The sequence below is a fragment of the Vigna umbellata genome, chromosome 5 (genome assembly GCF_029865625.1).
Source record: "Vigna umbellata cultivar VRB3 chromosome 5, Vumbellata_1.0, whole genome shotgun sequence".
Taxonomy (NCBI): domain Eukaryota; kingdom Viridiplantae; phylum Streptophyta; class Magnoliopsida; order Fabales; family Fabaceae; genus Vigna; species Vigna umbellata.
The window spans coordinates 22748166-22770711 of record NC_142169.1 but is presented as its reverse complement, the minus strand read 5'-3'; the positions used below and the strand labels follow the sequence as shown (position 1 = coordinate 22770711).

The window sequence follows — 22546 nt, the reverse complement described above, 5'->3', positions numbered from 1 at the left end:
ATAATTCTTGACATGCATAATGTAATTCATCATAATTATTTAACTCACTACAAATGCTAGATTTACTAACCTTGCCTCAACTTGATTAAATTTATGCTATCAAGCAAATCTTAGCTACTTCATTCAAATCACTAGAGTTTGATGAAGAGTTTGAATCATAAAATGTCAACTTAACAACATATGTGTGCCTTCATCGTGAGTGACATTTAAATTTTTCCACATTTCTTGAACACTTCTAGAGTAGAAAATCCTGTAGAACTCATTAAGGGTTAAAGTAGATAAAATGATAGTTCTGTTTCTAACATCATATTGAGCCCTTCTGTTTTCATTCGCAGTCCATTACAAAAAGGGCTTAGGTTCCTGCACGTTATTAACAATGATAATAGGAACAAAAGGGTATAACATCCCAAATACCTATATCAACATACTCTAAGAGTATTTGCATTCTTACTTTTCAAAAAACATAATTTTTCCATGCAAACAAAGGAGGTCTGTAAATTAAAGCATCTTCAACAAAGATTTGGTTTTGTCCCACCATTTTCGAAATATTTGAAAAACTATTAAAGCATACCAATTGTTGAAAAAAAACACACAATGGAATGTGGAAGAGGATGGACAACAACAAAGAGGGGTGAAGTGAGATACTTAGAAAAATTGTGCCTTTTAAAAATCTTCTTTTTTATAAATTGATTTTACAATTAAAATCAATAACAATAGAAATAAAGAATATAAGGAAAGAGAAATATTGCACAAGTATTTTATACTAGTTTGGATCAAAAGATCCTACACCTAGTTGTTAATCTCTCTAGAAAGAAGAATTAACTTATCAACTAAAATAAATAAACAAGTTACAACAATGAAGTAAAATGAAAGTTCAGAAAACACCTCTCTTAACCGATAAAAGATAAACAACACCTCTTTGACACACAAAAGATAAATAAATTTTCTAGCAACAACAATAATACTCAATCATAAGACACACTTAGTAAAAGTTCTCCCTCTATCCACTCTAGGTTTTTCAAAACTCTTTTTCACAAAAACAAATTTTTTCCTTAGTCACACAACTCTAATAGTCTTAATAAAAAATTCTTTTCGAATTAAGATTAAGTTAAATATTTATACACTCAATTAGTTTTTTTGCTTTGCCCTAAAAATACCTTTAACTTAATAGTAATTTTAAATATTTATTTATCTTATTTCGTGTACAAGGAGTAGTGCAATTGCATGAGAGCCTAAAATCCTTGTTAACTACTACTTCGTTTCTTTTTTAGAATTTATTTCTAGAAAAAAATTTACCATTTTCAAAATTAAAAATATACCAAATATTATTGTTAATTATACCCTTAATTTAAATAATTTTACCTGTTCCATACACTTACCATGATAGTAAAGAAAATGAAGAATAAAATCAACAGAGATATTAATAATTAAAATAAGTTAAAAATTAAAATGAAATCATATATCAATTTTATTGGGAATTCCAAATTTTAATTTATAAGTTATAACCTTAAAAAGCCCTTAGGAAAAAACAATGAAGGTAACTTTACCAAAGTTATAGGTAGTTCTTGGTTGTTTCTTCCTACACCCTTTCTTTTTTTTAACACGATGAAATGACATTTTTACCGTTTCTTTCATTTTCTCCGTTGAGCCCTGTTTTCGACGGTATACCTTTTCACCATTTATTATATTTGAAGTCTTGGTTTTCCATGCAGAATTCGAAATTTCATATTTGGAATATAGTTTATATCAAATAAACATGTTAATGGAAGATAAGGGTTACGTAAGAACGCGCTGCATAAAGAAATTGGAGTACTGAACTTAGAAAGACCCAATTATATATCTTTTTGACAACATATACGGTTTTATGTATCTATTATCGATTAATAACTTACCTAGGTCATTTTTATTTTAACTTTAATAGTTTTAATGCTTTAATAATTATCAAAATTCGTTCTCTTATTATTGATTTTTAAATATTTAAATAAAAAATTATAAAGAATATTGAACTATTTCATTTTCCTATTTTTCTATGTTTTACATTTTTTATATTTTACCTTACAAATTTAAATATGTATACTTTTCAAAATAATAGTTTAGTTCAAACACAAATATATTATGATTTTTGAAGTCCATAAGTCTTCACATTAAACTAGTTAAAGGTTGTCCATTTAAATTACTTTTATAAAAAAACTGTAATGTTGTCTTTTTTTTTTTAATGTTCTACAAGATGTTATTTCTTATTTCAGAAATTATTTTCTCTATGCTTTTTTTTTTCTATATGCATTCTTTTATTTCAATATTATATCTTATTCTTTTTTACATTAATTTGATATTTTCTTTTATATTTTTTTCTTATTTTGTAGAAAAATATAACATGTATCAAATAAATATAAATGTATTTCACACTACTATTACTCATTTAATAACTTTTCTTATTTTTTAATGTTCTACACATGTTTTCTCTCTATTTTCAGAAATTATTTTTCTTTATGCTTTTTTTATTTGTATTTGCTTTATTTTTTTATACTAATTTTTGTGATAGAGTTATGTTTTGACAATATTTTGTAAGAAGTGAACAATGTTGTCTTAAAAAATGATAACAAATCCAGAAGGTTGAAACTTTTGTCAATGAGTAGAGATTTTGTATTTTATCTTCATGTTTTATTTTATTTTTTAAAAAAGTCCGTATTTTGTGTTTATGTTTATTTTTATTTTTTAAAAAGTTCCAATGGTGAACATTGTTTCTTTTTTAGAGATATGAATTTAAATAAAATCTCAAAACAATATTTACATCCCACAATATAGTTTAATTGAAAACAATATATCATATTTACTTTCTTTGGTTGGTTGAATTTGTCTTGTTTTTATTATTATTTTTTTTGTATAGTATGATGTGTCTTGATGTTTTCGATGATAAAACAATACTTTGTCTAATAATTTAATCAGTAAAAAAGGTGAATTGTTTTGTTTTATCTTTAATAGTTGGTGAAGAAGAAATTATTTAAGTTCATGTATATTTTGACTATAAAATTCAAGGTGAATAATTAACATTAAAACTTTTGAAAGATATTAAGCATTCAGAGATTTGAAATGAATAAATAACAATCAAAGTCAATTATTTTTTAAGATTGAACTTTATTTTCAAGGTTCATGTGAAATATTCATATTAAATTTGTAAAAAGAAAAATCATGTACCGAATAAAATATTTTTCTAATTATTCTAAAAATATATAATATTATTAATCGTTATTTCATTTATATATGAATTATTTATTTTGATTAATTCAATTATTACATTTAATTAAATTATATAAATAACTTAAACAGTGTAAAAATAATATATATTTTTTAAAATTACACTATTTGAAATTAAACAGTGTAAAAATATTATATCTATTTGAAATTACACTAACTAATGGAAATAAAATGTAAAAGATAAAATATATGGATAACAAAGCATTTATAAAAATTATATTAAAAGTTGTAGTAATGCAAACTCAAACATAAAAAAGCCATAAGGTATAGTGCAAAAATAGTTATATATGTTTGTATTATGTAATGTGTGCCCACGAAGCTCGAGCATTCAGACTACTGTATATGTCATACACTTTTACGTTTCACAAGTGAAAGACAATGTCTAACTCACTGAAATGTGTAAGTATAAATGAAATACTGAAGTATGTCAATATTAATGATAGATAAAGCAAAGCAGTTAAAAAGAGGAAATATAGCACAATTGTACAACTATATCAGGGAGGTCTCTCTAAATTGAAATGCCTTAACTACTAGCTCCAACTAATTTTCACGACAGGGAAAGTGGAAAACCAAAAATAAAAATAAGGCTTAAATGCTTACTTCGTCCCCATGTTAAGAGTTAAGAGGTGAATTTCTGTTTAGTACCCGGTTTTAAAAAGGTAGACATTGGGTCTCAAAATTGTCAAAATTGTATGAATTGAGTCCCTTCCGTTAAATAGGCACAAACGGAGTTAACTCCCAGCTGATGTGGCGGAGGAATCTTCATTTTTTCTTCTCTCTCCTCTGATTTTCCTGAAATGCCCCAGCTTTTTCTCTCTTTTTTAATCTTTTTTATATCATTGGAGACACCTAGTTGAAACATGAACATCTTTTCTGGTTATATATCTTCATTTTCCAGTGTCTCTCATACACTCAAAATCTTCCTTCAGCTTCTTGAACATCAAGCAGGCTCCTTCTCCATCTTTTACCTCATAAGAAACTATTTCTATATCAGTATTTATATATTAAAATTTAGATAATTTTTTATTCTTAAATTCTTTAATTTTAATAAGTGACAAATCTATATAATTTTTAAATAATATTAATATCAATGTAAAGATATATACCATTAAATCTACTTTAATAAAATAGAAACCCAATTAAATAAAAACCAAAAATTAAAATCAAAATGAATCACACATCTAAATAAAAATTATTAATTAAAGTTAAATAGTTACTGTTCTCTGCTAGATTTAGTAGTACATGAAAAATGAAATTGTTTTAACACTTCCTAAGAGGCTACAATTTCATTTTAAGTTAACAACAAATACTCCAGCTAAGTTTATTATATATTAAAAAACGGCACATTCTTATAGAATTTTAAAATGCAAAACTGATTTGATTAGTTTTATATCACATACATGTTTGTATTATAATATAATTAAGAAAATGTATTTTTGTCCGAATTTCAATTATTTATATATTTTAATTTTAATAATTGCAACAAACACAAAAAAAAGAATTTCTTTTACAAAAGAACACTAACAAATAAGTTTCACGATTTTCACTTTTTTTCTGTTTCTTTTTATTTACAGAGGAACATTGTTTTCAAATAAAAAAACTAGCATGTTGAAAATTTAATAACAATATAGCAGTATATTTTCAACAGTTGTATGACAAACCTCTTCAACTTTCTGCTCTCAATCAAATAAAACTGCACCTTCTCGGAGAACTCTCTCCTCTTCCGATCACACCCTCTTCCTCTTCTGATGTCACCAAAAATAACTTCTCTTTTCTATTTGAGGAACCAAATCTCACCTTATCTGAATCAAACTCCATCTGTTCCCAATCTTCAACTTCTCACTCATCTGCCACAATGGACCATTTTTTCTCTGACTTTTTCGACTTCCCAACTACTTCCACGGAACACCAGTTCTCTCATGGCCGGGGTCGAATTGGAGGAGGGAGACGGCGCCGGAGCCGGGAAGAAGGGGTTGTAAGCCTTCAACGGTGAGCCACAGAGATCTACATTTCCTGCTGGCGTTGTGTTCCAAGAAGAGGCCAGTGAGGTGGGTTAAGTTGTTGACGAAAAAAGGAATTTGACCGGTGAAGTTGTTGGAGGATAATCCAAGCGAGTGAGACGAGCAAAAGCGAGTGAGACGAGCAAAAGCGAGTGAGACGAGCAAGGGCAAGTGAGACAAGCGAAGGAACTCACCGGAGAAGTGGTTGTTTGGAGGTAGAGGTTGCGAAGGAAAGAGAGAGAAAATAAATAAATATTTAATAAATATATAGGAAAGAGAGAAAAAGCTGGGCATTTCGGAAAATCAGAGGAGAGAGAAGAAAAATACGAAGATTTCTCCGTCACGTCAGCTGGGAGTTAACTCCTTTTGTGTCCATTTAACGGAAGAGACTCAATTCATACAATTTTGACAATCTTGAGACCCAATGTCTACATTTTTAAAACCGGGTACTAAACAGAAATTCAACTCTTAACATGGTGACGAAATAAGCATTTAAACCTAAAAATAAAAATCAACGTTATGAAAAACACATACAGAAAGTAAGGAGTTTTCGACTGGCTCTTTCTTTAATTCTTCTTAGGTTCATCAATCACAACCTTTTTTATGTGTGATATTTTGGGCCAAAACTCTCCAACATTGGGTTCATATTTTTTATATAAGTTAACACAACCTTCAATCTTCAAACTTTCAAGTGCAGTGAGGTGATGAATGTTATCTGAGATAGATACCAAATTTGGGCAACCTATTAACTGAAGTGATTTCAGATTAGTCAGAGTTGGTAACCAATCTGGAAGTGTTTCAATATTTTCACAATATGAAACAACCAAGCACCCTAAGGAGTTGGCAGCTTCCTGAACCCATTTAGGCATGGCCACCAGCTGTGATAAATTTGAAAATTCAATCAATTTTAACTTCAGCTTGAGGCTTTCTTCTTCATGATCGCCCTTCCACAGTTCCAAGTCCAAATTACCGCAGACCCCAACAAGCAATGTTTCTAATTCAGGAAAATTTTGACCATCCAGAGACAATGACTTTAGACTCCGACAATCCTCAACGCATAATATTTTAAGAGAAGGGAATTTCACGCCTCCAAAGATGGACTCCACATTATGGCATGATTCAATGTACAAGTATTCAAGCGACCCCAATTTGGCGATCTCATTCACAGGCAAAACAATTTGCTTTGTGCTAAACAACAAATGACGGATACTGATTAATTTTCTTAATCCTTTGGGCAATACCAAACTGCTTCCAGCAAAAGACAGATGCCGAACATTTTCTGGAATATTTTGAATGTTGGAACTTACATACAGACACTCACCCTTTGCAACAAATAGAGCTAGATCATGCACCAAATCATGTATTCTAAAAATGTAAGAAGTGCCGAAGTTTTCAAAATCTTGGAGAAAGGATCTTGACAGGAGTTCATGCAAATATTGATTGGCCACATTTTCAAGTGTTCTATTCGTTTTTGGTAGTGCAATGAGCCCATTTGCCCCCCAAAGCGCAGTCATTTTATAACTATTGAATAAATAATCCTTTGGGTAAAGGGAAAACAATGCAAAACATTGCCTCAAATAGGATGGCAAGAGATCATAACTCAGTTTAAGGGCAGGTAAAATGTCATCTTTTTTCTGAAGCAAATTCCAAATTTCACCGTCTCTCACATATTCCCATTCACTCTCCTCAAATTTCGAGAATAGTAAACTACCTAGTGTTCTCACTGCCAGTGGAACCCCTCTGCATTTTTTCACAATTTCTCTGCCAATATTTACTAAGTGAGGATGTTTTTCTTCCTCTCCTTCTTTAAATGCCCACTTCACAAACAGAGACAGAGAATCCTGCTCAGAAAGACCTTCTAAAATGTGAGAGGGAACTGTGCCCATCATGGAAGCAATCGAATGACTTCTTGTGGTCACTACAACTTTACTTCCTATTCCACTTACTTGGATTAAATTCCTCAACTCAACCCATTTAACACGGTCTTCGTTCCATACGTCGTCCAATACGAGTAAGAACTTTTGTCCGGAAAGTTTTCTTTTCAATTGCTTTTGCAGTTGCTCCAGATCCAACATGTTCAAATTCTGTTGGTGAAGAGGAACATCTTCATCATTGGCAGAATTGATGATTTTGATAATAAGTTGCTTAATGTCAAAGTCATCAGAAACACACACCCACATCTTCAATAGGAAGCACTCCTGGATCCTGTTGTCATTGAACACAAACTTTGCAAGCGTAGTCTTTCCCAAGCCTCCAATCCCCACAATTGGGATAACAGAGAGACTTGTATCATCATCATCATCATTAGGATTCTGCTGCATCAAAAGCTGTATGATCTTTTCTTTTTAAAGTTATTATTTTTGAATTTATTATTTTTGAATTTTTATTCACTCCCAACCTATCCCACTAATAATCTATTATTAGTTTCATTGACAAATTTTTCTTTCATTCTAACGTTTTAGATTTCTTTCTCTCTTCCTTTATTTCTTTCACTGTGAAAATATACTTCCTTAGGTGTTATACGTAAAAAGTGGCAAAGATTGGTGGTGGAAAGAATTGATCAAGCTATGTTGATTGTGTCGGATCTCATTGGTACATTGGTGCTTACAGTGGTGCGTCGCGTCCTCCAGTGTGAATAAACCCTAAAATTAAAAAAGGTAAACTTTAAACGGATGTTGACATCCGCTGAAGTTTAAAGTTTACTTTTTTTTTTTCAAATTTTAGGTTTTGTTTTATTAGTTTATTTTTTAATATTAATTTTAGAGATATTTTAATAATTTAATTTAAATGTTTTGATTTATTATTTTTTAATATATTTTTGATGTATTTTAATAGTGTATATTTGTATTAGTTTATATTTATATTTTTTTATTTTAGACATATATAAATGTAATAATTTTGTAAAATATATATTTTTTATATATGACTTTTGTATCTTTAATGTTTTAACAATTTTTGTATCTTTAACAAACAAAGGAATGGAAGCGAATATCTAAAAGAGTAAAATTAGGGTTTTAAATTATTTAAAATTAAATAAAAATAAAAAACTTTTAACTTAAGAATATAATTGAAATTAAAATAAGGGGATGATCGAGGAAGTATATTGTGGTAGTGGACGGACAAATTGTACCGTCAAACCGTATTAATTTTGAGCCATATAATTCTATTGCGGATTAGTTCTACAATGGAAAAAGTCACAAAATGAAGCGAATTTTTTGTCGGACTAATTGTCATTAGTGCGAAAGTCTTTGAATGTGAGTAATATTTTGATGAACAAAACAATATTTTCTTGACTAAGTTGGGAATCAAATTCATGATTATAATATTATAGTCTTCATTCTATGCTTAATTTATGCTCTTTAAATTGCTAATTGTGCTGGTCGATCCATTTAATCCAACTGTTCATACGGCCCATCATAAAATCGATTTGTCTATTTGTTAATTGGGAAATCCATATTATACAGGCTTGAAATACTTTCTAGAATAATCATTTTGAAATATTAAAAAAAATTGAAACAAGTTTTTCAGAAAGTATTTTTTAAATTTGAAAATATTATTGAAAACATTATTTTTGAAAAATTTTATATTCTAAATTCAAAAATACCTTATGAAACAGTTATTTTAGAATTTAATTTTTTTTATATAAATAGTTTAAGAAATCTCTTCTCATGGTTAATTTTCTCTAAAATTCCTTTCTCCGGCAATCTTTCACTTCCAATCATATGTAGAATGATGATTTCTCTTTCAATCCTGCATAATTTTGTGTGAAAGAAAAAAATGAAGCAAGAGAAAGGAAGGTGTAAGACACTTCATAGATAATTAAGGAAGGAAAGGAAACATTAAATTAGAAATTCAGGGTTTTTAATATTTTTAATAAAAGCTAAAATGAGAATATTATAATTCATGGGATACAGGATAAAAAAAGGTGTAGGAAGTAGTAAGTAAGAGGAGACATGGATTAAATCTAATGGTTTATGAGTATATTAAATAGGATAATAATATTTTGACTCTAAACTTTGACCATTTTTTAACTTTGTCAGTTTGTGATTAATCTAGATAGTCAACTTAAAAAAAAAGGAAAATGGTGTGGAAAGAGAAGAATTAGGGTTTCAGGGGTTTTTTCTTCTTCAGTTTCATATTTTTGTATTCAAAAATTTCATTTCCTAGGCTACGTGAGAGAGAGCGCGCTTTGGGATGCTGTTCACTGAAATAAGAAATTGTCGTTCACGGAAACTGCATCTACCGCAGTTGACCGAACCTGTATCCATCACCGTTTGGCCGAACCTACCGCCTTTTGGAAGTTTTGTTGAATACCGAAACCACTATTAACGTGGGTTATGTAGGTTCTCGTTTGTTTCGTTGCAACCGTCAGTTTCGAACCACGTCAAAATCACCATTGACTTAGGTTTTGTTAGTTTTTGTGGTTCTTTTTGTTTTTTGTTTTATTTTTGTTCGGTTATTTTCATTTATTTTAAATTTTCACTTTATTTATCATTTTGGGTTGTTTAGATTTTTGGTGTAAAGTTTCAATTTTTTTACACGCATGGGATTTCGGGTTGTTGTTCAGTCATTTTGACATATCTTTTGAACAATATTTTCTTTGACAATAATGGATTTCATTGGACAACAAGATTAAAACAATGTAAGTAAATGTGTCGTATAGAAAATTTATTACTTTCTTTGAATTATGTTTTTTCATGGTTGATTTTTTTTAAAAATTTTGGTATTGAAGATCACAATCTGATTGCCTTCAATTTTGTTATTGAGCAGGACTTGTAAAGTAGATTCACGACCTTAATCAGGAACAAAAAATTGGCAAAGGCTATGATCCTTGGCCATTAGAATGACATAATGTACAAAGTTATGGTTTCACTTCCCTATAATTTAACAAAGTTTGGAAAATTATGGAAGGAATTTTGTACCAAATATGAGTTGAAGAAAGAAGATATTCTCGTATTCGAGGTCGAAAACCATGAAATTGATATTATAATTAAAGTACACATTAATTGATATACTTCTAATGTTATAGAGATAATATGAGTGTGAACCAGATACTTCTTCATCAATTTATGTTAATGTCCTTCAATCATTAAATTTTAATAAAAATTATTTTATGACTTTTTCGTCTCACTTTCCTATCTTCAAATATTTATTTTAATGTTAATGGTAATATTAATAGAACCTAACTAGAAAAATGTTGCAATTTTAAAAGCACATTATAATCTACAATGTTAATTATAATATTAAACGAAAAATATAAATTATAATGTTCATTATAATGTTGATCTGAAAATTTTAATTATAATGTTATTTATAATATTAAATAAAACGTTAATCTAAAAATGTTAATCTAAAAATGTTAATTATAATGCTAAGTATAATGTTAATATGTAATGCTAATTATAATGTTAATCTATAGCATGAACAAAACATACACACTATATCACAAAATTAAATTAAAAAATAAATCTGCACTATTTGTTTGGGATCAGTGTAGTGTTTAAACAACTAGGGACTTAGGTTACTAGTTTTGCATATGAAAGTAGACTAACTTGTAAAGAAATGTTTCAACTTAAAAAATTGATTATCATATCCATGCACCCTTAATTTCAACAATGTTGGTGTCTCATGAATAAAACATAGACCCTAGGTTACAAAATTAAATTAAAATTTCAAAAATAAACTTACAGTCACTAGTACAGGACACGGAAATGGCACAGGTTAATTTCGTTTATAGGCATCGGTTCTGCAACCGAGGCATATAAAGACGAGATAAAAAGGATAAATTTAATAACTCGGTTGCGAACCGAGTCAAAAAGAGATCGGTTTTTGCCTCGGTCTTTCTTTGAACCGAGACCGTATCTTAGAAAATTCAATAAAAAAAAATTCAAAATACTGCTGAACCTGTTGGGATTCATTACAGAGCACCAAAGTTCATTACAGAGATCAATTCAGATACATTACAGAGCATATAACAAAAGCCACTGGGATGAAAGAATTCATGTTGTTCATTACAGAGCATATAACAAATGGAAACAAAATCAGAAAATATAATCCAAAAATCATTACAAAGCATTAAAGTTCAGATACATCAGAAAATCAGAAAATAATAGTTCAAATATATTACAGAGCATATAACAAATGAAAAGAAAAATCAAAGAAACCAAGGATTCATACTTTTGAAACCCAGCCTCAAACCCCATTTCCCAGTTTCTGAAAATCGTCAATGGCAGGCGGCTCCCGACGGCAAGCGGGAAGCGGGAAGTGGGAAGCGACTCCCGACGGCAAGCGGCGAGCGTGAAGCGGCGAGCGTGAAGCGGCGAGCGTGAAGCGGCGACCGACGGCAAGCGGCGAGCGCGAAGCGGCTCCTGACGGCAAGCGGCAAGCGACTCCACCACTGGCACGGGATCTGGATCTGGATCTGGATCTGGATCTGGCCACCGCTTGCTCTTCACTCGAGAGGCGATGCAGTAGCAGGCGAGGTGGAACGGCGGTGCTTGCAGGTTTGTGCGTGGTGGCCGGCGGTGCTTGCGGCGCTGATGATGGGTTTGGTGGAGAGGAGAAATCAGAGGGAGGGAGGCAAAGATGAGAGCGAGAGCGCGAGATATGAAAGCAGAGTCTGAGAGGTTGCGGGAAGAAGAATAGTGAGAGTGAATAATAAAGTTTTGAACTTTAACCCTAATCGAGGCAAATATAGGCCTCGGTTATTTCCAACCCGGTGCAGTAAACTCTTTTCAAAAGCGGGTTTAAAAAGAACCGGTGCAGTATACTTTTTTCAAAAGCGGGTTTAAAAAGAACCGGTGCAGTATACTCTTTTTAAAAGCGGGTTTAAAAGAACCGAGGCATATAGTGTCTCTAAAATTACATTTCTGCCACCGCGTTTTTATATGTCTCGGGTTTTCAAAAACCGAGGCATAATACGCGATTTTAAAACCCTATTTTTTACTAGTGAGTATTCGTTGGAGATCAATGTTCAAATAATTGGAGACTTAGATTACTACAAAGAAAAACACTATTATCTACGAAAAAATTTCGTATGAAAAATAAAAAATCTGTATATAATATAATATTATCTACAGATTACACACGAACATAAATTCGTATGTAAAATGATCATAAATAACATTACATACAGATTTATCCGTAAATAAAAAAATCTGTATATAATATCTGTATATAATACATACGAAAAAATCATTCAAAAGCAATGATCAAGTGAAAGTCACTCATTGTTGTACCAAATTTTCTATTCAATAAAAATGGAATAGTTGATCTTAAATATATACACCATTCGAGGTACGAGAAGATTGCTTTTGTAATTTTCTTTTTGATCCATGTCTTTAACTTGCTAACGCAAAATTGTTTCCTCTCCTTTCCAAATACATTAGTAGTTAAGGTAAAAATAATTAAATAAGTAAATAATTGGAAGTTACAGAGTCTACTTTACAGTGATAAAAACAGTAATGTGATACCTAAATACAAATTGTACGCAAAAAACCATCAGTATAACCTTTTTCTAAATATATTATCATTTTTTTTTATATTCTATAAAAGTAGATAAAACAGGACATTATCGTGCTAGAGTAGATTGACGGTCATGTCTAGTCCGACAAAATGTCCATGATATCTTGTTAAGACTTTACTGTCATTGCAAACTGTATTCAGTCTCAAATCATTAGCAATAACTTTGTAATTTTTTTGTTGACAAAAGTAATCCTCGGATTAAATTTGCAGAAGAACCAAAACTAAGATAAAGAAACCATGAAGTAATATGGCTATTGTCAGATGGGTTACTATAATCCATTGTTGGAGCGATGATGGAGTCAAAAGAGAAGAAGGTGTGTCAGATTGTGTTGCCAAAGATGGTGAAGTTGATGAGGGGAGAATAGTGGAACCTGAACAAAATACAAAATGTAGAATATGTTACTATCAAACTAAAGAGTTTTTTTTATATGTAAGTTTTCACAAAACTAGTTATAACTTGAAGTAATAAAGTGAACAAGATTTCATTACCCAGAGCTTTTGCATTGACAATGCTTATTTAAGCACCTGGTGACTGGCCATTCTCATTGAGGAATGGTTACACCCTATTGGCATCAAACAATTTTTTTTAATCTTACCCTGCACATTTTTATAATAAAACAATATAATAATCAGTTTTACAAGCCACATGGAATTTTCATTTACCAAGAAATCAGTCCTACATGGACAAACATGTACCATAACGTTTAGAGCTGCTAGTGTAGCCATTCCCCACGAGACCCAACAATTGAAAACCCCTTTGTTGCTTCAACTTTATATTTGTTTATATTTACTAGATTTCCTTGATGCATTTGTACAACTAGTTAAGAACATTAAAAGAAAGGGCACACAATTAATGAAGAGTTCTTCAAGAAGAGTAATCGATCAAGGTTGATTAGCGAGGAAAGAAGAGAAAAGAAAAAGTGATTATGTTGATATAATTAGTTTTTAAGGTTTTATAGGATAATGTCTCTACATCTGTGGTTCATTAGGTGACCGTGGGAAGATAACATTAGAGGTACATAGAGAGCAAAATCAATTGATTTGAAAAGGTAGGCATAACATTGACGAAGTCTAATCTTACTGTAATGTGTGGTTATCTAATTTATAGCTATTCTCCACATAACTTGTCTAATATATAAAGAAAACTCAATAAAGAAAATTTATTTTAATAAATTACTTAATATAACTGCTTCTATTCATGATTTTTTTTTCATTAATATAGTTGTGACAAAGAAATTAATTGTTAATATTTATTCACTTATTTACAAATAATTTTAAGTACCAGCTGGTCAAAATGAGATATTAAGTATTTAAAAAATCAAATTGATTTTTCAATATCTGAAATTGATATATTTTCTTAATACAAAATCATTTCTTTTTCATCGTCACCAGTACATTTAAAGGAAATGGCACCGGTTAAATTCGCTAATAGGCACCGGTTTTTGAACCGAGGCATATTCAGACGAGGTAAAAAGTGATCAACTTTATGCCCCGGTTCTGGAACGAGACAAAAAACGGTACCATTCAGCCTCGGTTATCAGAACCGAGATTGTTCTTCTCCTTCTACTGCCTCGGTTGGAGGCTAAACCGAAGCAGTAGGGTCTTTTTTTTTTTTTTTTCGTTATGCATTATCAGTAGGGTTTTTGAACAAGGAGAGAACCCAGATTAAGCAAAACCCTTACCCCTTTTTGTAGATCTGAACACATTAGCTTGCTTTGAAAATGATGGCAAATTAACACAAGAATTTAATTTTGGTGCCTCAAGAAAATTAACACAGAAAAGTTAACACAGGCAACATCACATCTGACCCTAATTTTACCCCAATCTCAGATTCAAAGAAGCAAGTAAAACAAAATCTCAGATTCGAAAAACCCTAATCTGACCCTAATTTTACCCCAATCTGACCCTAATCTCAGATTCGCACCACCACCATCAACATCAGAAAAACCCTAATCTGACCACCACCTCCACCACTATCACCGCCGCCACCATTGACGCACCACCACCGCTTGCTCTTCCCTCCAGAGGCGACGCACTCGCAGGAGATTTTGGAGACCGAGAGAGCGACGGAGCGAGCCAGCGAGAGAGTGACGGAGCGAGCCAGCGAGAGAGTGACGGAGCGAGACCGAGGGGAGAGAGGCGCGAGAGCGAGGGAGGCGCGAGAGCGAGGGAGGCGCGAGAGCGAGGGAGGCGAGGTGAGGGGAGGGAGGCGCGAGAGCGAGGGAGGCGAGGTGAGGGGAGGGAGGCGCGAGAGCGGGAGGGAGGCGAGGTGAGGGGAGGGAGGCGCGAGAGCGAGAGGGAGGCGAGGTGAGGGGAGGGAGGCGCGAGAGCGAGGGAGGCGAGGTGAGGGGAGGGAGGCGCGAGAGCGGGAGGGAGGCGAGGTGAGGGGAGGGAGGCGCGAGAGCGAGAGGGAGGCGAGGTGAGGGGAGGGAGGCGCGATTGCGAGGGAGGCGAGAGTGAGGGTAGGTTTTCGGAGCGAGGGGAAAATATTTGGGGAAATAAGAGGGTTATATGCCTCGGTCCTTCTGGCCTGAGGCAGTAGAGGCTGATACGCCTCGGTCCCTCCTACCAACCGATGCAGTATATCCCTTTTTGGCACCGATTTTTTTTAACCGTGTCAGAAACCACTAATTAGGCACCGGTTGCTTTCACAACCGAAGTAGTAACCTTTTTTGGCACCGGTCAAGTCTGAACCGAGGCCTATAAGAACTCGTTAATTACAAAACTGCCACCGTGTCTGAATAGACAACGGTTTGGTGTAAACCGAGGTGTATTGTGCGAGTTTAAAAGCCCATTTTGTACTAGTGCGTTTAGGAAAATACAAGGCCTGTTTTTGTTCACCAAACTCCTTAATATCGGAGGACTTGCAGGAACCCGGCTCACCCCTTCCCTCTATTCAAGGTCATATTTTGCTTAGGTTCTATTTTTGATAGTATCTCCATTATAGTTTCTTCAACACACTCAATTGTAGAAAAACAAAAGTCTTCTCAAATTTAACATTAAAGCAAATATAACAAATTCATACATTTGAAGGATGTGTTTCTTTCTCTTGAATAAAAAAAAATCCAATAATTAAGAAAACACAAAATGACCCAGTTCCACTCTGTACCACCATCAACATTCAGTGTTGATTACCTAATCCTAAGAGTTCTTCAAATTATCAAACATAATTAATCTTCTCAATTAAGAGTAACCTTGCTTGTATTTGCGAAAGAACTCAATCGTTTTGGTGTTTCTAAAAGCAAAGCACCCAACAAGAACACTCCACATCAGTCCAATTCATATCAGTCCAATTTAGATCAGTCCAGTCCACACCAGTCCAACCACCTTCACAGCAACAAGATGATGAATAACAATAAGACCATTTTGATAATGACTATATAGATTATTAGTTATTTTATTAATGAACATACTTCTTGTATAATTATGATAGTGCTTTTACATAATTCTCATGTTTTACAAACATATAATTTCTTTGTTTACATGAACCCGTTTGATTGAAAATATAAGTTGTTAAACTCGAACATCAACATATATTGTGTAATTAGATATTGTTTATTGCATCGCTAATGGAATAATTGTGAGTTGCATATTTATCACAACTTTGATTGTGTCATTGTTGTTTAAATATAAATATTTATAGGTTTGATTATGTAGTTGGATAATTAATCAATACAAAGTGTACTATTTGCCATGTCATTTTCGACAGACTTACTGATGGTCTATTCCTTCAATAATTATGGACGGTTTTTTCCTTTTGATAATTACCAAATATCGATATCCATCAATAATGATTACCAATAATAGAATTACCAACGAATTAATAGCCAATGAAAAAAGTGTATTATTGACAGAATTTGATTATTTCTAACATATTATGTTCGTTGCTAAAACATGTTTTTTAGTGTATTATTAAGTATTTTTAGTAAAAAAAAAGTAACATTTTTAAAAATGTTTGCAAATCTTTTTAGTAACAATTTTTTCATAAAATATAACATTATAGAAATACAACTACAAACTTTTAGTAACAATTTTCTTTAAACAGAGATATTTTTAATTTTTTTACTTTAATAAAGGTAACATCATAAAAATATGACTATATATAAATCTTTTGTAACACTAATAAATATTAATAGATTATTTATTTTAATATATTTTAATAAATTAGGAAAAAATTATTGAAGAGACCAAAATTACTAATCTATATATAATAGCTTTTTACATAAATTTTTTAAAGGCGGTATAAATTTTTGTTTTTGTATTTAAGGTTTTATATTATAAAAATATATATAACTATGGAGCTAGAGATATAAACATGAATAACATATATTCTTTAGAGAAATTGTAGTTTCCATACTAAGAGTTAGTATCAACTTTAAAAGAATCCAACATATATAATAGTTAAAAGTGGTCATAATCCAACGCAATTAATCATCTTGATCTTATCCACCAGTCTATTAAATTCAGAAAATCATTTCATTCAATCAAATCCTTTGTTGATCTTTCTATCCTTGAGACAATTAAATTAAAAATACATCCAATTCAATCATATATTAAAACATGGCTCCCTTCTCAATCAATTTGCACGGAATCAACATAACCATGTATGATTCAAACAATGAAAAAACGGTTCCAAAATAAAAACGTCAGTTTTTAAATATTGGCCCATAATTTTTTTTATTAATGTTTATAAGTGCAGAATTTTATTTCTTCATTAACTTTCATAAGTATAATGCAACGTTAAATTTATGTTAGTCATGGTTATTTTGTTAATTTACTCCTAGTTCTATAAATAGAACACCTCTTTCCTTCCAAAGAAAAGAAAAAAAACATTTTTCAATTTCTAACACTCTCTTAATTTATTTGTTCTTTTTTTTTTAACTAGATAAGTCTTTACGAACAATAAATCTAATGCATCAAGAAACACAATTTTTATGTTAGAAATTTCTACAACACAAAAGCGTAAATATTAAATTGTTTGAACACATAAATTCAACCTAACTGTTATATTTAAAAAATAACCAGAAGTAAAAAATGAGAAAACAAAAAACAAGAAAAAGTTATACAAGTAAAACATCACTTATTTTTTTGAGAGAGTGAATGATAAAATGTAATTGACATTATATTAAGTTACCGAACAATGCGACAAATTAAATATAAAGGTAAGAGATTTACGAGAAAAATAATCTTTTAGCTTGTGTTCGCTTTTACGGATATTATTGTAGACAGCGATTATCGAAGACAGAATTGAGTGTGACGTTGTGTTTGTTTTTGCGGATTTGGCACGATAGAATTGAGTGAATTTGCGAGATACGTAATTTTAGTATCACTCGCATATCTGAGATTATTTGTGCTGATTGTAAAGCAAATGTCATGTTTGTCCTTAGGTCTTACCATCACTGGGAACCCTCCCTTCATCTTCAACGCCAAATAAACGCGAAAGTAAATCTTCATCGTCGCCGGTGTGTTCCTTGGCTTCCAATTTGGACCGTATGATGGAGTCAACAAACTTGTGGGCGGTGGTGATTGATTCTCGGAGCCTCCTTTCTGATCTAAAGTTGAACAACTTCTTTGTTTTCCACGTGAAACGTGTCAAGTTCAGGAACCTCTCTGAAATCAGCCTTGTTGCATCCTCGAACACACTCATGAAATCGGTGCCAGCAGTGCAGTCCCCACCAAGACAAGCGGGGTCAACGTTGAAGGCTAGCTTGCAGATGTTGTCGAAAGAGAAGCGCTCGAGGAGGTTCTACAAATTTTGTCTGGAAGGCTTTGAAGAGAATGGGAAGAAGCCTGGTTTGAAGTTCGGTGGTGATGGAGTTGACAATGATAAACGTATTTCCAAAGGTTAACATATTTTATTTAAATTTTTATTTTAATTTTATAATATTATTTATTTTCTTAATAATTAATATTTTATAAATTAAAAAATTAATATATATTAATTTTATAAAAAATATTAAATTAATTAATTGTTTATTATTATTATTATTAATATTAATTAATTAAAAACAAAAAACCTTAACCGTAGTTGGAAATACTTGGTAGTAAATTATAGGTTTAATAGCCAATTTAGTCCCCACTTTGGTTGAAAAATCTCAATTTAGTCCCTCGTTATAAAAGTGTTTTGAATTAGTCCTAACTTTTAAAATAGTGGGTCAGATTGGTCCTTTCTGTTAAATATAAGTTAACAAAATTAATGGATGATGATGTGACACAACTTAAAGCTAACGAGGGACCAATCTAACACATCAGCTTTAAGCTGTGTCACATCATCATCCATTAATTTCGTTAACTTATATTTAACGAAAGGGACCAATCTGACCCACTATTTTAAAAGTTAGGACTAATGTAAAACACTTTTATAACGAGGGACTAAATTGAGATTTTTCAACCAAAGTGAGGACTAAATTTGCTATTAAACCTAAATTATATTACAAACAAATATTACATTTAAAAATAAATTCATTTTACTACATTATAATTTTTTTAATTTTTAAAAATTAATTATAATTATTATTTATAATTTTTGTCTTTTTATATACATTTTTACAACTACATATAACATTAACAAATAACATTTTATATTACTTTAATACTTAGGGACATTTTAGTAATCTTTAATTTCTACCAATAAAACAAATTTTTTAAATCTATCACATTAATCAAATCCTACACTAATTCTCACACACTTTACTTTCAAATTCACTCTAAATTACTCACAAATCCACTAAAAAAAACAACAAAAAAATTACCCTCAAATTCTCTCAAATCCATTCAATTACTCTCCCGCAGATCATGTCCCACAAATCAACAAAACATTAGTGTTATATTTCACATATATTCATAAACTAAAACCTGAAAGTCTAAAGTTATAAATTATAGGAAGAAAATAAATCAGACCCAGAATGAACTAACAAATGAACTAGTGTAATTGTGATGTATATCAAATGAATTAAACTGAAAAAATAATTAAAGTTATCAAAAGATATACCAGCAATAAACAGGTGTGGATGTTAATAATTATTGTGTTCAATCTTACAAAGGTACAACGCGGAAAATTTCAATCTTACAAACATAAACAAGAATTTTTGTTGGACTGTTGTATGCATTCAATCGTCAAAAGTTTAAGTTGGTATGCCACTTGTTATTTTGTCCTTTACGTCTTATGCAATGTACTGTACCTTATTTCTATCTTTCATGAATGACCATATATATTTATATTATATGCCAGGGATTGCAACTTCATATCAATGATCATTTGAACTCAAATAATTGAAAGAAAAAAAAAACAAAAATTAATGTCACAAACAATTGATTGTAGTGACTTATTTCTAGCCGATGAATATTTTCAATTTCTTGAATGAATTATTGAATAATTAATTTACAAATTTTATTGAGAGTCATTGTCGATTGTACAACTGTTAGATACATTACCCATAAAACAGTCAGCACATAACACCCTTCTAAAGCATATCTTCCACCATTTTTTTTAATCTTTTAATCAGCCTCACGATCGAAAATCGAAGAAGAAAAGGTTATACACGTTATTAATTAAATTAAGGCTTTATCATCACTTTGCTACGCAAACACAAATCAAAGTAGCCAAGGGTAAGGACCAAGCTAAACATGTCAACCCAAGAAATTAAAGTTTTGTGCCACGTATACCAATTAACCCTAATGTGTGGTATTGAGGAAATAAAATAATCTACAATATAGATTGTGATTTGGATTCCCTTTTGTCCATACTTAAACAAACCATCAATAATTGCAAGTTTGCAACTGATGTTAAATCAATTATGGAATATGTTAACGTCACGGAAGTTAATTAGTGGACAACCAAAGCATATGTGGAACTTGTTTGTGTTTTTGAAGATAATAAACGATTTTTACTGGATAGAAAAACAAACAAAACGTTGGGTATTTTGATGTGTAGAAATTTTAGGAGAAGAATGAAATGTCAAGTACATTTTTTTTTTTGTTTTATAGTTCTATATTTATAAGATGTCATGTAAATTTTGAAATTGAATTTAAGAGAAACATAGAAATGGAAAGAAAAACCATAACATGAACCTATATTAAGCATGCTATTTAAGATTTAACTCATAGAATTTGAACTAAAAACTCATAATTTAGGATGTGTGTTGGTGTTTGGACATCTCCGTTATAAAGAGTGGTATAACAAAGATGGCAAGTGTTACAAGCTAACATGTTACTCTAATTGATATAAAATGGATTCGGGAATGCAATTGAACTTTTCATGCTCTTGTGATGTTGGCCATGTGTTCCACTAGATCTCCAATTTATGTACGTAAGTAACACACGTAATAAGAAAATGGCAAGTGCTACAAGTTGACATTGCACTTTTTGACGATGCAAGGTAGATGTTGGGATGCTGGGCAAGTTGTGATTTTAGCCTTTTCAATGCACCAAAGTGTCTGGCTTTTAGTTGTGGTGTGCTTGTTGGGGATGGATCCGTGGGGACTCATGATTGATAAAAACAATGCGAAATAACGCTATGAAAAATCGATTTTACTGTCTATAAAAATATGCTATAAAATAATTCAGCGAAAATAAAAGTAATATTTTAAATTATCTTATTCGTATTATAGCAGATATTTCATTTCTAATAAAATTACACATTTTTTAATACTAGATGTTTAGATAAACACTATTATTACAATAATGACGTTACTTTTGGCCTCATAAAAAGCTGTGGTTTTTATCACGTTGTTCCCAAAGGATGAACAAGATATGCGAATATTTGGGGGGCTTCAATCACGAATCACGAATAAGAATAATACAATGTATTGGTCTACCAGATTGGAATAACCTATTTTATATATTCATGATAAATATATAAATCCAATTTTGATAAAAAGTAAACAATAAATATAATATTGTATAATAATAATAATAATAATCAATGTTGTTTACAATAAAATAATATTTAAATGTTTAATTAATTTTTTTCCTGAAATATTAATAAACAATATAATAATATTTATTTTAAAATTTTCATACCCAATATTCTTTTTGATAATTGGTGGTGAAGAAGCAGAGTTCTGAGATCCTGTTTGGGCTGCTTGGTAGCAGTTCAATTTCCAACATGTTTATAATTTCACTCAATTATAAGACTACTTCCCACCTATTTAAACTTACCCCATAGTTTTGCGTGCAATTTCCTTTCCCTCTCGGTAACCAAATTAGCTCTTACCAATAATCGGTATAAAATCTCACTTGTTCAAATTTATTTTATATTAAACTCTCTTTTTTGAAAAAAAAAGTTTAATTTGGTTTATAATAATTTAAACTAAAATTTATCACCTTCTTGACGCACTCCATAATATGCAAAAAGGAATAGTTATTTGGCCATTGGGAGGTAGAACAATAATTTAAAACATGTTTAATAGTTTGCTCTTGCAAAACAAACTATTGTATTTTACCAGAACATTACATGCAATTGATATTTTCGACAAAAAAACTATTCTGATTTTCCTCAAAGAATTGACGTATTTATCTCAGAATTATCTAGATCAATTCAATGTTCCAAGAATCCTGCTTCAACACTTCACAATCACATGTGTCCACGTAATCATCGACGTCTTTTTCGGCCGCCATTATCATCACAATGATCTTCCTTCTTTCTACATCAAGTCACAATCACGTCACCACGTCTTGATCCAACGCCTCACAACACTCCACGTGTCGGAATCGGAATGCACACCAAGCCTCCGCCACGCTATAAAAGCCACCTTCCTCTGTGTTCA

General features: G+C 31.2%; 1 pseudogene; it reads right to left on the bottom strand.

The window, feature by feature from the left end:
- Positions 1 to 5934: 5934 nt before the first annotated feature.
- LOC148197941 (putative disease resistance protein RGA1) lies at positions 5935 to 18426 on the bottom strand (annotated as a pseudogene).
- Positions 18427 to 22546: the final 4120 nt, after the last annotated feature.